This window comes from Chlorocebus sabaeus, chromosome 18 (genome assembly GCF_047675955.1).
Source record: "Chlorocebus sabaeus isolate Y175 chromosome 18, mChlSab1.0.hap1, whole genome shotgun sequence".
Taxonomy (NCBI): domain Eukaryota; kingdom Metazoa; phylum Chordata; class Mammalia; order Primates; family Cercopithecidae; genus Chlorocebus; species Chlorocebus sabaeus.
Genome location: NC_132921.1, coordinates 6,004,821 through 6,017,844, shown reverse-complemented (window position 1 = coordinate 6,017,844; position 13,024 = coordinate 6,004,821). Strand labels below are relative to the sequence as shown.

Here is a 13,024-nt window from a genome sequence, read left to right as displayed (position 1 = left end):
AGCAAGAGGGGCAGCCCAAAAATCCCCATGTGAGTTACAAATGTGACAAAGCTGCCGTGACGAGATACAAAACGTCTATGAGACCATAAAGACAGTTGGGGCTGACTCGGATTGCATGGGCTCTGAGAGGCTTCCTAGAGGAAAGTACGCAGTATTCAAACTAAGCCTTGAGGCATGTATGAGAGTCCACCAGGTGAAAGGGGAACGGCATTCCAGTGGAGAAACCACCAAAGAACGAAACTAAATGGCACTTTCCAAACTCTTACACCCTGGGCTCTTCTTATTCCATGTCTGTCCTGACTGGGTTTCCTGCAGTGGAAGCCTGCAGCCCAGGTGGCTCTGCACGTGGCTCTCGGAAGTGGCTAGCAGCCTGCTTATCTCCAAAGCCCAAGACCAAGCCCCAGGCCTCACCCGCACTGCAGAGCCTCTGCAGGACTGAGCCTGCACACCACCCTCTGGCTCTCCTCCCATCTCCGTTGCTGCTGCCTCTCCTTCTGAAGAGGGAATAACTCACAGTGTTGACAACGGCCCCCCCCAGCCACATCTGGAAACCTGTCCCCAAATGGCCAGAACGGAGGATTTGAATCAGCCTGCTCTGTGAACCCGCAGACCTGGACTGCCAAAGTCTTCTCACTTCCAAAGATGAGTCTCTGTGTGTGCATGAACTTCACAGGACCAAGTTCTTTTCAAGAAATACTCTAGTTCAAGAAAATCTAAGTGTGTGTGTAAATGAGGCCATGGATATGCTGGTTAGCTTGATTTCATCATGCCACATTGTAGACATATTTCAAAACATCACACTGTACACATGTATCAAAACATTACATTGTATACATGTATCAAAACATGAATATAACATAATGTATACAATTATGATTTGTCAATCAGAAATTTTATTTATATATATATATATATATATATATTTTTTTTTTTTTTGAGATAGGGTCTGTGTCACCCAGGCTATAGTGGTGCAGTGGCACGATCATGGCTCACTGCAGCCTCAACCCTCCAGGCCCAAGTGATCCTCCCACCTCAACCTCCGGAGTAGCCGGGACTACAGGCCTGCAACACCATGCCTGGCTAATGTTTTGTATTTTGTTTTTGTAGAAACAGGGTTTTAATATGTTGCTCAGGCTGGTGTCAAATTCCTGGGCTCAAGCAATCTGCCTACCTCAGTCTCCCAAAGTGCTGGCATTACAGGTGTGGGCCACTGAACCCGGCCAGAAATTTTAAAAATTAATTAAAAATAATAAATAAATTCAGAGAGATGATGAGGGACTGCATTCCTGAGACTAGAAGAAAGAACACAGGCCTATCAGTAAAAACCTCCTCCTATTTCTTGGCTCTTTGCACATATTACTTAAGGCGTCTGGCCAAGACTTTGCACCATTTTTCCTTCCATGCTCTTTCTCCTGTTGACTGATTTCAATTTTTTATGTATTCTGCATAGAATCTATTATCATAGCCAGGTGTGGTGGCTCATGCCTGTAATCCCAGCACTTTGGGAGGCTGAGGCAGGTGGATCACGAAGTCAAGAGATTGAGACTATCCTGGCCAACATGGTGAAACCCTGTCTCTACTAAAAATACAAAAATCAGCTGGGCATGGTGGCATGCACCTGTAGTCCCAGCTACTCGGTAGGCTGTGGCAGGAGAATCGCTTGAATCCAGGAGGTGGAGATTGCAGTGAGCCGAGGTCGTGCCATTGCACTCCAGCCTGGCAATAGAGCGAGACTCTGTCTCAAAAAAAAACAAAAACAAAACAAAACAAAACAAATCTATCATCATATTCATGTAATGCAAACACTTTCTTCTACTCTGTGGCTTTCCAAATCACTCTTACTGGTCATTTTTGAACATATAAGTGGTTGATTTTAATATAGCTCAATTTATCAAACGTTTCGTTTATGATGAGTATACTTAATGTCCTCTTTAATATATCTTTTAGTACTCAATACAGGTATCCGCCTACAAAAACAAAACCCAGTCATCTTCAGAAGAAACCTGTGCAATAACATTTGTCTGTCCTTAGCTGAGTAATGGAGAAGTACTGGCGTCTCTCTTCTCTAATCAGCACATTTTTTTTATTGTAGTAAAATGCATGTAACATAAAATTTACCTTTAAATCATTTTAAAGTGTACAATTCCATGGTATTAAGTACATTCGCAGTGTTGTACAATCATTACCACTACCTAGTTCCAGAGCTTTCTCATCACCCCAAAAGGAACCTATGAACCAGTCCCTCTCCACTTCCGTCTCCTCCCGCCCACTGGCAACCATGGATCCACTTTCCCTTGCTCTGGATTTGCCAACTCTGGCTATTACATATAAATGGGATCATAGGACACAAGTCCATTCGTGCCTGAGCTTCTTCCACTGTGCATTATGTGGTCGAGGTTCATCCGCATTGTGGCCTGTGTCAGTGCCGCACTCATTTTTATGGCTCGATGACACGCCATTGTGCGGAGAGATGGCATTGTTTATTCAGCTGCTGATGGGCCTTTGTGTTGTTTCCACCTCATGGCTATTGTGAATGATGATACGATGAACATTGGCTTACAAATGTTTGTTTGAACATCTATTTTCAATTCTTTTCAGTATATACCTAAAAGTAGAATTGCTGGGCAGTATGGTAATTCTGTTTTTAACTTTGAGGAACTGCCAAACCATTTTCCACAGCAGCTGCACCATTTTACATTTCTACTAGCAGCATATGAGGATTCTAATTTCTCTACATCCTCACCAATACTTGTTATTTTCTGGTTGTTTATTATTATTATGGCTATCCTAGTGGGTGTGATGTGATATCTCATTATGATTGATTGATTGATTGATTTTAGACAGTCTTGCTCTGTCACCCAGGCTGGAGTGCAGTAGTGCGATCTCGGCTCACTGCAACCTCCACCTCCCAGGTTCAAGCAATTCTCGTGCCTCAGTCTCCCAAGTAGCTTGGATTACAGGTGTGTACCACCACACCCGGCTTTTTTTTTTTTTTTTTTTTTGTATTTTTAGTAGATATGGAATCTCACCGTGTTGCCCAGGCTGGTCTCGAACTCCTGAACTCAGATGATCCACCCACTTCAGCCTCCTAATGTGCTAGGATGACAGGCATGAGCCACTGCACCCGGCTGTCATGTTTTGATGTACATTTCTCTGATGACTAATGATGTCGAGCATCTTTTGGTGTGCTATTAGGCATTCATATGCCCAACAATGGCTGCGCCGATGAGAATTGGGTGTAGGTCCTAGGTGGCTTATGTAATCAGCAATTTTAAAAAGTTGTTATTTCATTTTCAGAGGTCAACTAGAGGAATATGAATTTAATCTATACTACTTGCATTCTTTTTCTGTTTTTTTTCTAAAAAATATGAAGTTTTCCTCTCATTCTGAGAACTTTTTCTCATATCAAATCATACATATCTGTCATCACCATGGAGGAAAGGTAAGAAAATGACTTCCATTGAGAAACAATTGTGCAACAACCCTGGACTTTTTTTAATTGACTAAACATTTTGTCTCTTTTTCCAGGAAAGGAATGGCAAGGTTTTCTTCCACTGCATGTTTGGCAGCCTATTTCTGTGTGGTACCCTTAGTCCCCAAGAATAAGCCATCCGAAGACCTGCATAGCTAAAATCAGCATTCATGGTGTGGGTCACTTCTCATTCTAAAAACGCCAGTGTTGTTTTCTGTCCTGCTGCCTCACACCAGGCACATTCTCCATTTCTCAAGGCAGGTAATAAATACACAATTATGGCTTAAATGTAATTGAACAAATCAAGAAAATGAATATACTGCCTAGGTTTACAACTCAAAGACATCTATTCATGCTGGAAGAGGAGGGAAAAAAATGAAAAACAACAACACGAAGATTACAGGCATGTGCCTAAATCGAATTTAACAATCCCTCCCTCATCGCCATCTACTTGGGAGTGGTATAAATAGGGCATTCTCTTTTGCTGTCTAGGACTGCTTGATTTTTCTTTGAACCATAGAGATGAACTATCAATAATGAGACAGTTCTTGCACCATACAGACCAAGAACCTTCTCATTTGGAATCAAATATCATCCAGCAACTTTCTCTTAGAATCCAGTGCCTTCCACATGAAGCCCAAACCACATGATGAGACCACATGCATGTGCTCAGGCGACGCTCCCAGGTGAACTAAACTTTAAGTCATCTCAGGCCAGGGAGTGGCCCTGGGAGGGAAGAAGCCATCTTGGAAGTGGATCCTCCTGCCTCCTCTGTTCTAGACTCAGACACAGAAGGAGGGCTTCCCTACTGCAGGTTTTCCAAACTCTGACCTCCAGAATCTGTGAGCATAATAAAAAACAGTTGTTTTTATGTCATTAAGTTTGAGTGATTTTTTTACAAACCTGTAGCAACTATGACAAACTGACACATTTATAATATTATGTCTTCAAATACACAGATGTTGCAGGTCGTTGCACTAACCTAAGTCTTTTTTCTATCCTTTTTTTATTTTTATTTTTATTTTTTCTTTTGAGACAGAGTTTCATTCTTGTTGCCCAGGCTGTGGTGCAATGGCACAATCTCAGCTCACTGCAATCTCCGCCTCCTGTGTTCAAATGATTCTCCTGCCTTAGCCTCCTGAGTAGCTGGATTACAAGTGCTTGCCACCATGCCTGGCTAATTTTTTGTATGTTTATTACAGATGGGGTTTCACCATGTTGGCCAGGCTGGTCTCCGCCCACCTCGGCCTCCCAAAATGCTGGGATTACAGGGGTGAGTTACCCAGCTCCTTTCTATCCTTTTTTAAAATTGTGTGATTTTCTGCATAAAGGATATCCACATTTTATATTAAATTTATTGCTACTTTATTTTGTTCTTATTGTTACTGTTATAAATGGCAACTCTTTCAATTACATTTTCTAACCACTTGTTGCTTCCAGCAAAACTGCTACATTTAATACAATTAATTGGTTCTTTTTAATTTGGGGTTTTGTTTTAAATGTATCTATCCTAATTGAAACTTTACTCTTTGACCAATATCTCCCCATGCCCCACTCATAACCACCACTTTATTCTCTGCTTCTCAGAGTTTGACTTCTTTAGATTCCACATGTAAGCGAGGTCATGCAGGATTTGTCTTTCTGTGTCTGGCTTATTTCACTTAGTGTAACATCCTCCAGGTTCATCCAGTGAGTTTTCTGAAAAACAAATTCTTTTTGTTTTCTACTTAGACAATCGTATGACCCAAAAAATAATGACAGTTTTCTTTCTTTCTTCTGGTACTTAAACTTTGATTTCTTTTTCTTATGTTGCTGCATTGGCTAGGACTTTCATGCAGGGTGGTGAGGATTTCTTCCCACTGTGACATTTTGTTTTCTATTTGCTTTGCTTTGTATTTGGCTCCTTTTGCCATCATTTCCTGTTTTAAAAATTGAATTTATCAAGGTTTCTTTAGTTTTCCTCTTTCTTTCCTTGTTAGAAAGTTACAGTTTTGATTTCTATTTTAACACACGTTCCTACTTTTAAAACCTCTAAATGTGAACCCCCTACTTCTTTGCCCCTATGGATAGGCTCAACATTCCAGAATATTCTGTCCAGATCGCTCTGGATCAAACTGCTCTGGATGAAAAGATATCAGGAATAGCAGCCTTTTCCACTTTAGGGGTTCTGGTTTCTGGGGTTTCTTCCCAAGCTGTCGTGCTAAAAAAAAAAAAAGGCTTAAGACAATTTGGCATATATGAATTCTTGTGTGTGATTTGTTATTCAACACTGATTCCACTCAGATTATTGATAAGGTGTATGTCACAGCTGTTTCTCTCTTTCCTACTCAATGGTCACAACACCTGCCTACAGCTGGGTGGCAGGTATTGGCCCCTGGTGAGTCGCCGCCAGATTCCCAGCTTCAAATGGCATCTAGCAAGCAGCCCACAACCCATCTCCCAATTTTCCACTACAATACTGGGGAGTATGAGCACTCTTATTGCCAGTCTCCTTAGCTAAACTAAATAAACACAACTCACATTTCCCTAAAATGGCATCCAAGTGGTCAGAGCCATTTGGATATTTCTTGGTGAAACAGAAGACATACAAACCATGAAAAGAATGGAATTTTAATTTTGATAATGAGTGACAGTTTGGCTTCTCTCCCAAAGTGCTCTAGTTTACTTGGATTTCCTAACTTAGCTCCTTTAGATTTTCCTAGCTAAGCTAAAAGATTTTCCCTCCCTTTGGAGAATAGGTCTCCCTTGAATACTCTGGAATTCATTTCCTCTCACTCAAAATTAAAGCTAGTGAAAATTTCTATTATTTTCTGGAAAAAAAAAAAAAAAACTACCCCCTCAGAATGTCTTCACTCAGAATTCCCTCCTACTTTCCACACCATTTTTTGATTATCTTAGTTCCATTCTTGTTTCCCTAAATTAGTCATCTTTAAGAGCTAAAACTTCTCTAGGTTTCCTACCATATGCTACGCACTTCTTTTTTTCTTGTGTGCCTGTCTCACTCACCGTGCTCCCAGAAACCAATCCTCGTCTTGGATACACCTGTTGGTCATTGTTTCACAGAGGGTGTGGCCTGGCAAACATCTTAGACTGCAAATGTCTTGATTTCACCCTCATTCTTGAAGGATAAGCTAGCTGAGTATACAATTCGAGGATGAGAGCTATTTTCTCTCATTAAAAAAAAGAAATGTTATTTGCTGGTGTTTAATATAGATTGAGCATCTTTAAGCCAATGATCTGAAATGCTCCAAAATCTGAAACATATGAGTGCTGACATGACGCTCAAAGACACCCTCACTAGAGGATTTTGGATTTTTTTTTTTCTTTTTTTTTTTTTTTTGAGACAGAGTCTCACTCTGCCACCCAGGCTGGAGTGCAGTGGCGGGATCCCAGCTCACTGCAAGCTCCGCCTCCCGGGTTCAGGCCATTCTCCTGCCTCAGCCTCCCGAGTAGCTGGGACTATAGGCACCGCCACCAGGGATGCTCAGTGCGTAAGTATAATGCAAATATTCCAAATGCAGAAAGAAGTCAAGATCTGAAACCGTTCTGGTGCCAAGCATTGTGGATAAGGGATACTCAGCCTGTATTGCCAATGAGAAATCTGGTATTACTCTAACTGTCATTCTGTGGTAAGAGATGTGCTATTTTTCTCTGAAGTTTATCTTTGATATTTCATAGATATGATGAGTCTAAGTGTGAGGCTGCTTCTGTTTTTCCTGATTCGGACATCACATGCTTTTCAAAATGAAGACCTAAGTCTTTCTTAAATTCTAAAACATGGCCGGGCATGGTGTCTCAGGCCTATAATCCCAGCGCTTTGAGAGGCCGAGGCAGGTGGATCACCTAAGGCCAGGAGTTTCAGACCAGCCTGGCCAACACGGCGAAACGCCGTCTCTGCTAAAAAAAAAAAAAAAAAAAAAAAAAAAAAAAAAAAAAAAAAAAAAAAAATTAGCTGGGCGTGGTGGTGAGGGCCTGAAATTCCAACTACTTGTGAGGCTGAGGCAGGAGAATTGCTTGAACTAGGGAGGCGGAGGTTGCAGTGAGCTGAGATTGCACCATACTGCACTCCAGCCTGGGCGACGGAGCAAGACTCTGTCTCAAAAAATGAAAGAAAAAAATCTAAAAAATATCAGCCTTTATTTTTTCAAATACTTTGTCTTCTCCATTCTCTGCATGCCTTCCCTCTGAAGGAAGCTCTGTGGGTTCAATTATGTCTAAGCCAGCTTACATTTCCTCTGGGCATGTGTTGGAAGTTCTCCTTTCGTGTCCCACGCTGTTCTGTGTCCCTCCTGCTGTTCCCTCTGCCGCGTCCCGTCCCATGTTCCTGGTGGCTTCTGCAGACCTGCCTTCCCCCTTGCACATGCTCTGAGTCGTGGCTGGTTTACTGCGCGGTGCATCAGTTGAGTTTTCATTATCACAACCACATTTCTTCTTAACAGAATTCCTACTCGTTCCTTTTTAATTTTGCCTGTGCTTTTTTCATCCCCTCTCCTAAGACTTCAAGCACAGTTTTGTTGACATATCTTCCAGATTCTTCCAGGGTGTGCTTTATTCTCATTGCCACATCCAGCCACTGGCACCGGGCAGTTTGTTCCCCCACGTGATGTGTAATACTTGGCTTCAGTGTGAGCTAGTTCCATACGTAGACGTGCACCTGCCCTGGGGCGTGGGACATCGGCAGGGCTCCCAGGTTTCCTCATCTCTGGGCCAGTTTCCCATGTTCTTTTTCCCAGCTCATAGGCAGTGTGAATTCGGAGCCCACACCTTCAACTGGCCCAGAATTCTACCAACGCTTTTTCCACGCCTGGCCTAGAGTGGAGGGGATGCCTCTGAGCTGTGTCCGCGGTCAGATGGATAGATTTTTCTAACTCCCAGATCACAGTTGGGGCAATCCTCCTGGCTCCTTCATGAATGACAAATCCCAGCTCTGTGTGGAGTGTGGGGCATGAGGCAGGGGACAGGGGACAGCTGTGGGCTCAACCTCTTCCTCCAGGCAGGTGGAGGCAGAGCTCTGAGCACTTTACAGTCCACTGAGTTCCCATCTTGGTTCTCAGCTGTGGCTTGGAGTTGCTTCATTCTGGCGCTAGGGAATTTCAAGCGAGGATCTGAATTTCCAAATGTTTTGATTTTATGGAGCATACTTATATGTTTGCAGCAGGGCCACTATGTGACGGGTTGATCTCCCTATCAGCTCCACCACCACGGGGGTTATGGGGGCAGAACTGGAATTCTCAGTTCATAATATAACCAAGTTGAGCTCGAAAGAAAAACCCAAGGACGTTGCGTCCTGATGCTAACAGTGGGCGCTTCGAGTCTGAGAACTGTTGCGTTTCCCTGCACCGTGGAAGGGGTCATCTCTGCCTCTCCTTCCATTTTTCGGATCGAACCTTGTGCCTGGCCCCGCCTGGGTGCCCGCGCAGCAGACAGCTGCCCCTCACTCGTGCTTTACAGATGTCGTCTCTAATTCTCATAACTTTTTGAAGTAGATATGTTTTTTGTTCCTTTTAAAAATTTACTATTTTGTGCTAAAATACATTTGAAATAAAATGTACCATCGTAACCTTTTGTAAGTGTACATTTCAGGATGGAATACATTTGTGCCATTGTGCAACCTTCACCATCGCCCATCTCCAGAACTCTCCATCCTGCAAAATTGAAACTCGGCCCCAGGTGCCCATCCCCCTCCCTGCCCCTGGCATCCACACTCTACTTTCTATGATCTTCACTGGAAGTAGGTGTGTACTTTGTCCACGTTTTAAAGTGCAGAGCCTGGGACGCAGTGAGATGAACTCACTTGCTTGTGGTCACTCGATAGAAGGTGGCAAAGCCGGGCATCCCACCTGAGGTCTGTGTCCACAGCCCCCGCTTTGGTGGCTACTACACTGTGGGTTCTTTCAATTGAGTGCAGAGGAGGAAAGGGGATTACGCTGCACAACCTCAGTGGTGAGATGAGATGAACGGGTGGAAACTAAAGGTAAGGAATGTAAGGAATGGGTGAGCCTCAAGGAAGGGTGGCAAGTTCCCAGACATTCGAAGAATAGAGGTCCTGAGAGGATGAGCCAGCAGGGACAAGGCAGAGGGGACCCTGCCACAGCTGAGCGATGGCCTAGATGCTCGCTCTGGGTGCTGTCCATTCTGGGACTCCAGCGAAACTGCTTTTCTGTCTATTCAGAGTCTGCCATTCATTGGACTATAATGCCCCATTTCATCTCATTGATGACCCAAATAGCTTCAAGTAGCTCTCTGCGGGTGGCCAGTCGCTGTGGAGGGTGTCCAGTTACAGGAGTTGAGCACACTGGATGCCTTTTCTCTTCCACAGTGGGCCCTGTACGGTGGGCCCCCCCTTGTCAGGATTAATGAGAGCTTCGGTTGCAGGGCCCCCGCCTGTTGCCACGTGAGTCTCACAAGCTCACCTGGGGGAGAGGGGAGAAGCCTGTCAGGCCACTGAAGTGGGCAGTAGAACCCAGGAGAGGAAGAAAGAAAGGAGAGAGGGGGAGGGGGAGCAGAGACAGAGCCATTGAAAATGTTTTCCAACAATGGACTTGGATTGGCTTCCCCTGCCTCTGTGGCAGGGAGCTCGCTGTGCCTGTGCGGCTGCAGTACTGACGAAGAATTCATCCCTGTCCGAGGAGAGTGAAGCGGGTTCCATGAGGTGAGACCTGCTGGCACTCAGGGAGCATGGGGCCAGGCCCTGTGTCTAAGTGTCACCTGCTTACTGAGGAGTTGTGTTGCCAGGTGCAGTGGCAGTTTCTCTCAGTCGCGTTCAGAGCTGAGTTACCGGGTTCTGTGTGAGACGGGAGCCCATCTCTGAGCCTGTGGGACAGGTCTCAGTGGGTCAGTTGGAGCGGGTGGTCTGTGCCCCTCCTCGCCCCATGTGTCCTGGCTTGGTCTCACCTTGGCTTCCCAGCCTTTCCAGGGCCCTGGTCTCGTCCTCACCCTAAGGCAGGCCTCTCCACCTGAGGGGCCTTCACACTGAGATGCCTGCTGGCCTTCCCAGGACCCTCATCTCAGTGGCTCTAAGCTGTTCACCTTCACCCTGGATGCCTAGGAGGGCAGTAGATGAAGAACAAAGAGCAACACCTCCCTGCTACCAGCACCAGAAAGGCCTCTGCTGACTCCCTCAGGTCCTCTTTTGCAGATATCTACAAAAGGCCTTGAAAGAAAAAAGAACTGGAATTGTGAAGAAATCTCTGCTGTGGTGGCTGCTTTCACTATAGTCCCATCGCCCCTGAGGACAGTTGGAAAGGACCTGTTTTTCCTCTGTAGCCCTGGGGGATGCCTGCCCTGACAGCCCTGGTCCTCGGCCCCCAGCTGGGATAGCTGGAAGCAGTGTGGCTCCAGGCCATCCTCTCTCTGCACAGGCATGGGTTTTCAAACACAACCCTGGTGCCGTGCATGCAAAGGGAAGGCGATCTGCCATCCTGTGGCTTTTGTCTTAGGAAGGTCCCCCCCACTGAAGTGAGCACAAGGATTCAAGGATTAACAGTGGGAAGAGGATATGAAGCCCCAATAGGGCAGCTTCATCCCAGACAGAGAGCATCTTCAGCTTTGGAGAATGTTCTTGAGGCTGTCTACAGCTATTTACATCCTGAACCCTCTCCTTCTGCCCATTTATTATTATTATTATTATTATTATTATTATATATTTTTTGAGACAGAGCCTTGCCATATTGCCCAGGCTGGAGTGCAGTGGCTCAATCCCAGGCTGGAGTGCAGTGGCTCAATCTCTGCTCACTGCCACCTCCACCTCCCAGTTTCAAGAGATTCTCCTGCCTCAGCCTTCTGAGTAGCTGGGATTGCTGGTGCACGCCACCACGCCTGGGTAATTTTTGAATTTTTTTGTAGAGATGGGGTTTCACCATATTGGCCAGGCTGGTCTCAAACTCCTGACCTCAGGTGATTCACCCGCCTTGGCCTCCCAAAATGCTAGGATTACAGGTGTGAACCACTGCGCTGACCTCCTTCAGCTCATTTAGCCTAAGCTCTCAGCATTCCAATCAGCTCTCCTGTGTCACACTGATCAAAGTGCTGGCACAGACTAGAAGGAACGAGAACAAAGTGAACATGCATGGTTCGAAAGACAGGAGCAGCACAGCATAACTGATGTCAGCACTGTTTGGCTTGGGGGAAAGTGAAAACAAGAGCCAAAGCATCTTCATCTTCTGTTTTATAACCAAGGGGGTGCACCTGATCTGGGGCAGGTCATAGTCTTGAAAGAAATCATTTCTGGGTCACGGATTTTCCTAAAGAATGGCCCAGGTCACCCCAGTTATAGCAGGAGGTACTCGAGCTCAGGAACAGTGTCTCCTTGCCTTTGTCACTCAGAGCTAGGAGGCACCTGGACTCAGTGGGTGTTCACAGAGGCGGTGGCCTCAGCACAGTGCAGTGGGGGCCTCGGTGCTCCACAGACGCTGAGAGGCAGAGAGGCCGCAGCACAGGCCTCTTGGACTCTGTGTGTTGTTTGATGCAAGTCCACCTTAGAAACGCCAGAAAGAGAAGACAGGAGAGACGGGGAGGGAGGGTGCAGAGATGGAGCCTTTGAAAGTGTTTCAAAGACAGAGCCTCATGGATGCCAGAGCAGGATGGAGATGGAAATTCATGGAAGTTAAATTTATGGAAGCTCTTGGCAGGCTGTTGAGGGGTGTTTGGGGGAAGCAGCCTCTGCAAATGCTGGTTTTAAGTATTGCTTGTGCCATTCAGAGCACGGTGGGCGGTGGAGGCCCATCATTCTGGGACCTGGTCGGGCAGAGCATCAGTGCATCACAGACTTTTCCCCTCCAAGGTACAATTTTCTTTCTTTTAAGTATAGACAACATTCTGAAACCCCCACAAAGCACTCGTAGGCAAAGTCCTGTGTCTTCGTGGGACACACTCATTTGTAATACTCGGGGCCTCGCTGAAGTTCTGCAGACTGGACTACACCACTGCTATGGGTGAAAATTCCTTTCCAATGATGCAAATTGTTACACTTAAGTCCTCAAATATCATTCTTCTCTGTAGGGTCCTAGAGACCCTTGCCATGTTTTTCTTCTGTCACCCTCGCAGCCTCGCCTGCTCTCTTCCTCTCATTCCAGTCATTTGTCTTGGGTGGGAGTCACGCCTCACACCGGGACCCTCTGCTGTTGTCTTTGTTGTCTGGCCACAGGGCTGCTTTCTAGATGCTACAGCCCCTGTGTTGAGCCAGAGGGCGGACGGTTTCCCACCAAGTCCTGTTCACACTGCAAGAATCTCCCAGAATATCTCAGCCTTGGAGCCATGGCAACCCTCCTCATGTGAGGGCTCCCTTCAAATGATTCCCCAGGGCAGACCCGAGCCAGAGCGATAGGCAGAGGGGGCAGGCACAGGCAGGTCCCCGGCGTCCAGCACCCCTATGTCAGAGCCAAATCTGGGCTGGGTGCATTTCCTCACTGCCTCACTCTCCCACAATGGCTGCAGTACTTAGTTTGGGTTGAATTAATAATTCTAATGTAATTGTGTCATGTAAAGAGAATAACTGTCCACGTAGCCATGGAAATAAGTTTATAGTGGTCATCCCTAAATAGGAAAGTCGAG

At 45.7% G+C, this 13,024-nt stretch overlaps 1 long non-coding RNA gene across 1 annotated transcript; it reads left to right on the top strand.

Moving 5' to 3' along the window:
* Positions 1-6,880: 6,880 nt before the first annotated feature.
* On the top strand, positions 6,881-10,655 carry LOC119620506 (uncharacterized). The gene is made up of 2 exons (XR_005236997.2): positions 6,881-6,963; positions 9,056-10,655. It is a non-coding gene; the product is annotated as an uncharacterized lncRNA (long non-coding RNA).
* The last annotated feature ends 2,369 nt before the right edge of the window (positions 10,656-13,024 follow it).